The following is an 8907-nucleotide window of genomic DNA, read 5'->3' as shown; positions in this document are numbered from 1 at the left end:
GGCTGGGGGTAGGGTTGTCCATGTAGGAGGGGGGTAGGGAATGGGGGCCTAAAAATAGCCCGTTGCCAGGGATGGGGTAGGAAAAGCACAGCCCTGGGACTGGGGCCAGTGGCTGGGCTTTCCCAGCCCTGGAGCTGCACTGGGAACTGTACAGAAGTTTAAGACAGTTAGATTGGTCTAAAAATGGCCAGCCTAATCTAAATTAGACTACCTCAGAGGTAGGGTTCATTTTGATCAGGTCAGCCATTTTTAGATTGATCTAACTATCTTGAACTTTTATACAGCTCACACATGTATTGAGCTAACAAGGGACCTACGTGTAAGGTCCACACCTAGGCAAAGTAAGTTAGATTGGGTAGTCATTTTTAACACAATATAATCTTCCATTCATCTCCCCAAATATCTATATCCACCCTCAATGATAACACTGTTCATTTTCAAACATGATTCATAAGATAAACCCAGAGCTTTCAAATAGACCACAACTCTGGGTTTCTTTCTCAGTTCTTTGCAACAGAAAAACTGCTCTATTATTTTTTTTGAGGCAAAAAAAGAGTGAAAACTAAGAGCTGACACATTCCAAGGGGTGCCTTGAGTCTATCCAGGTGCCTCAAGTTTAAGAAGGTTGAAATCCACTGACCTAGATTAATATGAGGGTTATTTGTTTAGGCTAAAGACACCTGAACGATGTGTTTCTACCTTTAATTCCTGCTTCTTCCATGCTGTTTGTGTTGGAGTGGTTGGGCAGAGCTAGTGAGGGACAAGCTAGTAAAAATGTTTCATGTCTGCCACCCATGCAACCTGGAATTTCCATAACAAACCAAATCAAATGGAACAGCAAATAGATGACTAGTCTGATTTTCACCTCAATGCAGAAAGCCAGGCAAAGGCCTGTACACCATATGCATTTCATATAAACCCTAAGGTTGCAAGTCTTCAAAGATCCTGAGGACTCAAGTCACAGGCCTTTGACTGGATACCTAAAGGAGGGTGAATTTCAAACACAGTTTAGATTACAAACACTTACTCACAGCAAAGACCATTTGCCATTTGTTTAATCACTGTGGACAGAGAGTAGATGGAGTGAAAATCTCAAGCCTTCCAAAGGACCATGGAGATAAATTTGTAGAAATGATCAAACAGCCAAGATTTAATAATTATCTATGGCCTACCATGTCTATAACACTGGAGTATAAAGCAGAGACAAGCTGGGTGAAAGATCCTCAATCCTCTGAGGAGAAGTGGGAAAGTGACTAGCTCAACCATATTTTCCCATAAGCATCATAGCAGCACTCTGCAAGGGAAGAGTTTATTTTAGGCAGAACTATTTTTGAAAGCTGGAGTGTCACATCTTGACCGGTTCTTTTCATGGGGTTACTATAATAATTTGGTTATGGTAAGCTTAACACAGGAAAAGTTTCCTTTAAAAGAAGGAAACACTACAATCAAATATTTCTGGGCAGAGACTATTTCTTTTTCATTTGTTCAATATTATTTTTCCAGTACTCTCACACCATCTATAAAGGGCCAGACAGTAGACCAAAGCACTGGTTCTTTCCTATCTGATAAAATCTGTCTTCTCTCATGTAAAGTATGTGCTAGAAGCTTTGCCCCTCACTAGCATCATACACTTAGGAATTCTCTATTCACCAACATCAGTCCTGCCTGGCTCAGGTTTTTCTAGGCCTCCTCCCATGGTCAGACATGTCTAGCTGAGATTGCCTCCAGCTATTAGGAGGAAGGAACTGTATGGAAACCTGTAGGAAGAGATCTCACCTTCTTACGCATCTCTGACATTCTGGGAGCAAGGCATATCTCGCCTATCTGCACCCTCCCCAAAAAATGCATTAGCTGAAAATGACCCAAGCAGAACTCAGCCCCCACTGATCCCCACCTGCTGCCTTCTACAACCAAGAATTTCATGCCCAGCATCACAATGTTAATTAATGAGTTTGCCCCTCTACAAAATCTTACATGGAGGGACCAGGCGAGGCAGGTATGGGAGGTACCTGGATCATAGAGGCTGGCTATGTTAGCAGCTACCGTGGGACTCTCACAACCAGCTCAGACAACACATGCAGTAGTCTCTGGTAGCAGCAGGCAGGGCTCTCATGACATTAACCTTGTGATCTGGAGCTCAGTTCTGTATTCCTTGTACACACAGAACTCCCAGTGAAGCCAGTGTATGCTTGAGGGACTTGAGGAACAAAGGATTGGACCCTCCCATCACTAGCAGCATTTCTGCAGGTACCAGAGTTACAGCACAGCAGCTGAAGTGTGATCTAACACCATTTGTGAGCACTGCAAAAAAACCCTGTAAGACACAAATACAGAACTGAGCTTTCATTGTATTTAAGCATATTCTGCTTTGCATTAAAATCACATAAGTAGGAAATTGATATGCTTTCTAATTAATGGGAGTAAGGATAAATTCTCTGCAATCTAAAAAGGTGGCTTATCACAGCTTAAGGAAAACATCATTTTAAATTATAAAAACTAGAATGTTGAAATAGTCCTATGTAGAGGTCTATGTACATTTGATATTCAGAAGGAGCAGAGATGTAGCTGAGCAGAGCCCTCAGCTCTTTAAATTAATAAAATATTAATTCATGGGTAAACTTCAAAAGCTGTGGAAGTTCCATTTATTCTACTTCAGATCAGCAGCCAAAGTATTGCTATGAAATATCCTGCTAACTTACACAGAAGCATCCAGCTTTCTTTGGCCTTTAATATTAAGCTGGAAATGTGTGAACCATCTTTGTTGTTAGAGATCTATCCTTCCATTTCCATTTCTAAAGGGTTTGTCTAGGTGTAATCTAGCACAGTGGTTTTCAATCTGTGGTCTGTGGACCTCTGGGGGGTCCACAAACTATGCCTAAGGGGTCCACGAAAGATTATAATGATCAATCAAAAGCATGTGAATACCCACATTTACAACTCAAAGGAGGCCTACACCTCCATTCAAAATTTCCAAAGAGATCCACACCTCCAGTGAAAATTTTTTTAGAGGTCCAGAAATTTAAAAAGGTTGAAAACGACTGATGTAGCAAGTCCTTACAAAGGTGGTTGCAAGACCAGAGTTTGACAAGATCTGATGCTCCACTGGGATCTAAATGCAATCTTTGTATTAATAAGTGCACCTCTGTTAACCCCAATTGAGGTAGTTATACACTGAGGCTGTATTTGGCCAAAAATAACTGGAGGGAAAAATACAGTTCCCATTGTAGAGAGGTAGAATAGGTAAAAACAATTATTTTATGGGTCATAAAATCTCTGGGGAGAGTGGAGACTATTTGGGAAGAGGATGTTTTAGAAGGAATCTAGAATTTGATGGCTATGGACCAATTTAACCTTAATTTGAGTTGTGTGGGAGTTGCCAAGGATGATATTACGAATCTCCAAGACTCTCTCTTTATTCACTTCATGCTGCCCCAGCCACATCACCCACTCAGAAAGGGTATCATAGCTACAAAACAAGCCACGGTGTCTTTGGCAGAAGAGACAGTGCAGAAGAGTGGCAGGTGGTCCAGTTGTCAAGGAAATTTACTATGCATCTTACATTGGTTCCCCTACCGCAGGACTGTGTTCTGTTAAACAGGTTGTACCACTGACTTTTCAGCCATTGGTTTTGACATTTTCAACTGCACCATACAGCAGCTGCAAAAAAACAAGTCAGGAAGAACATATTCTCTATTTGCTTTTTCTCTCAAAAAGGTAGAACGTAGGGCTTCTGGCTCTTTTCCACAATGTGCAAAAGGATGAGGTGATCTTAACATTGGATATTTATAAAATCCTCTATCAAGAATCAGGTGCATCTTAGAGGAACAGCAACGAGATAGGACCTTTCATTGTAAGTTACCATTTCAGCTGCATCCCAGGTCAACACTAGCTGAAAGCCACGATCCCTCTGATGGCTGTTTGGGAATCCACATGACATCAATCGTTGGTCTCCACCCAGTTTCTTATTTTTGTACCTATCATAGAAATAATCCCACCAGCTCCAAACTGGAATCCCGGTTGACATAACTGACAGAGAGAGCAAGTATTAAAGGGCTTTGGCAAGCAATTTGCCCTCTCATCCTCATTCTGTTCTTGCTGGGTCTGAAGCACAATCATGGAGCAGAGTGAAGGTACATCCACTGGATGCCTTGCCAGTCTGCAAAGGAACATAAAGAGATTCTGCTTGCAGGGCTGTCAATCCAGTGCAAGTAATAAGAGATATTATTTTTTTAAATCCCAGTTCATCAGTAATAGACAGATGGAATCTTTGCATTTCAGGTCAATTTGACATTCCCGACATTCAAAGGTCCAAGTCAGCATTGCAGAATTTAATGAGCAGCAGTAACAATGTCTCAACACTATTGAACTAATTACTAGTTTCCCAAAAGAAAAGAAAAAAAAGGAGAGGGGGAGAAAAACCTCCAAACAGATGAAACTTTAATTAACAGTATTGTGATATGTTACTTATTATGGAACAAATGCCACTACAAAGTGAAAATAGCCTCTAGGTGGATAATGGATCTAGAGAAAAGTACAGTATCATTTTAATACTAACTTGCTTCCTATGTATGGCTTTAAGCCTTCAGAATAATCAGACTGCACAGGAACAGCCAACACTCTCTAATCCTCGCAATGCAAAACTTCTGTTTTTACAGGCTAGACTTTTCAGAAGGTTCTCGTCATTGTATTATTCTGTAGCAGGTGGATACCACAATGGTTTGGTGCTTCTAGTGCTCTTTTCCAGCTGTGCACAAGGAGCAAAACTACAGCCTTTGGACACTTTTACATATGCTCCAGGGGTGGGGGGTGGAGGTGGAGCTTTAATTAGAAATGCTCCAAGAGCCCCTCTAATTAAAACGCTGCAACATCTCATGTATCAGTGTCCCCATGCTTCAAAATGGCAGTGGGGGTGCTTGAGCCATCGAACAAGCTTTAGTTCATGGGTCACTCGCTGGCATTTTGAAGTACAGGGACACTGATACACGAGACACAGGAGGCTCCTGGAGTGCGGTAATTGCCGCGCTCCAGCAGACTCGATTAATTGAGCCTGCTGTGACATGCTGCAATTACAGCACATCAGAACAGCCGCCACACTCGTGTACAGGCACCCTTTCAGTTAAAATGGGTGGCTTTTTAGCTGTCAGAATCAGACGTAATTTTTTTATTTAAAAAATGGAAGAAATAAAGAGCTCTGAATTACTGGATGCTGGTCCATTGTATTTCTATTAAAGCCCATGAAAATACCCCACCTTTAAACCAACCAGAATTCAGACCACAATGTGTGAACTAAATGTAGATCTCATTTCTTCAAATTAACTTCCTCTCAATAACTTCTCTCTCTCATGTACACCAGCTCTCATTCCCATAAACAGACATATAAAAAGTCCCCTAGCTTTTCAAACTAATCAAAATGTTTTACTGTGAGCTGAAAAGAAAGAAGAAGAGATTTATTGCTATTTCTATTTTTAAATACTCAGGAGCTCCTCAAATCTGACTATGTGAAGGGGCCATGTCAGTGCTTAGCTAGACAAACTAGATGAGGCAACAGTAGTTTCTGAACATGCTTCCTCACCCAAAATATACAGATACCTCCATGAAATTATTTAGGGCATCTACTCAAAGGAAATTTACACTTGTGTAACTATTCTGACAGTCATATCCATGCATATGTTCTAATGCCTATGGGCCTTACAACCCAAAGCAGGGCTGTCTAGTAACATAACAAAGTCCCTCTTGTCTGGTTCTACAATAAAATAAACTGCCCTGGTTTAAACCCCACTTTGGAGCAGCACACCACCTTTCCCTCTAGGTTTTGCACTGACATAGCTACACTGATGTAGTAATACTTGTATGAAATCCCTTCATGTAGACAGGGCTCTGTTGAGCTTAATTCTGTGTTAACTACATTTGATGCAATCACGCTACAGACAGCGAGATGAATACTGTCCTCATTTATGCCCCACAAGTAAAGGGGACGGGAGGGTAAATGTGGCTCAATGAAATTGTATGGTCGGAAAGTCCCCAGTGAATCTGGCCCATTGTTGTTTGAAGGAAGCAAGTCTTGAACTACTATTTGTCATAGGATATGCATCCTAATTTTTTCTTCTTGTTTTTCTTTTTCATCTTTTCCAGCCACTTCCCACCTCAGTATTATCTTTTTTGCCAGTAGAATATAATTAGCAGGAAGACAAGGGCAGCAGAAAGCTACAGCCTCCACTATTGAATAGTTTTCTATCTCAGTGCACCCCATTCTAATTAGTGTCATTTGCTTTTGGGAGCAGAAAAGAAACCTGCCAGCCCAGAAATGTGGGGGGTTCTTGAACCAGTGTTTCTCAGGATGCTGCCAAACCACCACCCTGCCTATGTGATGGGGATAGACTCCAAATAAAGAACAGCAATCAGGGTGCCTGTGGTATCAGTTTTTGTGGAGTCTATGGCAGCAGGTTGCATTCAACCTAAATTAACACCAGCCTTTAGGGGATGAAATTCATGCTGGAACATATCCAAGAGGAAAAATGAGGTTCCTGCTGCAGAGTGAGCAGCTGGGGGTAGCCTATTGATAACAAGCCCCTGAAATGGGTGGCTAGCCTGAGAAGGGGCATGGCAAGGTTGGGTGGCATGTGACTCTGTGAACAATAGGTGCCTGATAGGGTGGGCATAAGGGGGCATGTGCCCTCCCTGATAGGGCCGTCCCCTGCCACTGATGTTGCCTGCGGCTTCTGTGGGTGCTCATCAGCCTTGCCCCTGCCACTGACGCCACAGACTTCTGCAGGTGCCCCCCCAGACTCAGGGGCACCAGTCATCCATACTGTGAACTCTCTCAACAGCCCTCACAAGCAAAGGCACTTGTGCAATCCTGGGCAAAATCTTACAGCTACCTCCTAATGGAAAGCCCTGAGGGTAGCAGGCAACATCACCTGCCGTCTTTGAGGATGAATCATACCTCCACCCCAAAAACCAGGGAGCCAAGTTGCTGCACGGAGCAGCCAGAAATGACTCTTTGCATTGGCTTTGCTGAACCTGCCCTTCCAAAACAGCCCACACTGTTTCCCAACTAAAAGTTGTCTGCTGTCACAGTGTCTGCTCCTCCAGAAACACCTGAGACCAGACCTGGCCATTTCTGTGGTCAGATTCTAGGAAATTACAGGATAACATACAAGTTCACTTAGCAGGCTTTTCCCTGTCCCTTTTTCTCCCCTTCAGTATAAAGATGCATTAAAAATATAACAAGGTGGTGACTGTGTTTACCTGGCTGGTTGCTGCTTTCCTGAGAGACCCAGCACAGGGACAGCCCTGCGCACACAGCACCTGGCTGATGCAATCAGAACATATTGCCCTGAAGAAGGACCCTTCACCTGATCAGAAAGTCATCCTAGCACAAGGAGTCATTCAAGAACCTTCAGCTACAGAGCAGCAAATAGTAACAGAGCAGGTAAACAGAGACTTGAGAATATTGATACTAATGCCCTGCAGGACATACCAGATCTGGGGCATCCACACTTGCTCAGCACCCTCGTGCGGGCCCACACTGTAGAGGTCCATGTGGTGACTGCCAATCTAATAGCCAACATTGGCATTGCAGTTATCAGGCTCTGACACTGGGATTTCTGGGGATAATGTCCCTGGCATCTTAGCATATCCCAAGAACTTGCTCCTGGTGTGTGATGAAAGAACTTATCAGTCTTTTCCAAGTCCTTGTGCAGAAGTACTTTTAATCCACCAACCTATTTCCCTCAGGTCCTTCCAGCTTTGAACACTCCTCACTTTTGTCCCAAATTGCACTGTGGCCTTCAGTGATACCCGATTCACCAAATTTTGGCCACTACCAGGAACACAAGAATATATCAGCCACAAGGATACTGTTCAGTCTTTAGGTAGGTCTTAGCCACTACGCAGGCAAGATAACGAATCCCAGCATGCGATGTACCAGCAAGGTACGTACCACCAGGGTACTGAGGAGATCTGGTCTTACCTTTTTGGTCTTGGTCTGAGCCTGCTATAATTTTAGGGGCCCCACTGACTTTGTACTCATTCACAAAACTATACCAACCCCAGAACTACTGGCAGAAGTTATGCAACTTCAACATGGGGTATAATATGCGTTTGGCAGGATGGAGGCAAAATAGCCCTGCCTACAAAATCTTCTGTATTAGTATAACATGCAGTACCCTCCACATTTGTCAGGATAAGGGTGAGTGGACTCAAGATACTATTGGTTTTCAGGTGTGACACACCCCAACCAGAAAGTGCATCTACAATTGCTGTGGGAGTGCCCAGGTTAGCAAAGAAAGTAATGAATAACTCGAGCACTCACAATCTTGCATTACAGAATGACATGCATGAGCCTTCACTAAAAAATTTGCTTGCAACTTCTTGACTCTTTTTTTCTTTCCCAAGCACCAACTTGCCAGTCTAGCACACAACCAAACCAACTTGATTACTCATAACTGAAATATTGAAAAAAAACAAAATTATGTTGAAACCTACTGAATGCTGAACTGTGCTGTTCTCTTACGAGTAACTTATACAGTCCGGCCATCTATTTTCTATACCCAGTGGTGCACCCAGTTGGACATGAGTTGAACATCTGACCACTTTATGGAATAGTTTCTAGCTCAGAAAATTTTAGCAGGATGGCTTGGCTGCTGTATGTGGTAGCCTCAACACAGGTGGTGATGCTAGAGCTGGTTCAAGAGCAGGAGTTGGCAGCATAGTAGCCATCATGGCAAATGGTTACTCAGGTTGGTCTTGGTCCTGCTCACTCATCCTCCAGATGTGCTCAAGGTCATGTGTGACCAGAAAGTCCGTTTCAACTTCCTCCCTTCCCATGCCATGTCTTACTCCTCTTTCCCACATCAAGGAGGAGGGAAAACTTGCCAGCTACAGAAGCAGCCATTGGAAGGTAAC

The 8907-nt window shown here is 43.1% G+C and overlaps 1 long non-coding RNA gene across 1 annotated transcript in view; it reads left to right on the top strand.

Annotated features, from left to right (window-relative positions):
- LOC109324708 overlaps positions 1-2618 on the top strand; it is a 41035-nt gene extending 38417 nt beyond the window's left edge. The window contains exon 2 of the long non-coding RNA XR_002104985.1: positions 2165-2618. This is a non-coding gene — a long non-coding RNA (uncharacterized LOC109324708). The remainder of the gene's footprint in view (positions 1-2164) is intronic.
- The last annotated feature ends 6289 nt before the right edge of the window (positions 2619-8907 follow it).

The sequence above is a fragment of the Crocodylus porosus genome, unplaced genomic scaffold, assembly GCF_001723895.1.
Source record: "Crocodylus porosus isolate Cpor-Errol unplaced genomic scaffold, CroPor_comp1, whole genome shotgun sequence".
NCBI classification, from domain to species: Eukaryota; Metazoa; Chordata; order Crocodylia; family Crocodylidae; genus Crocodylus; species Crocodylus porosus.
This window is presented reverse-complemented; position numbering and strand designations above follow the sequence as displayed.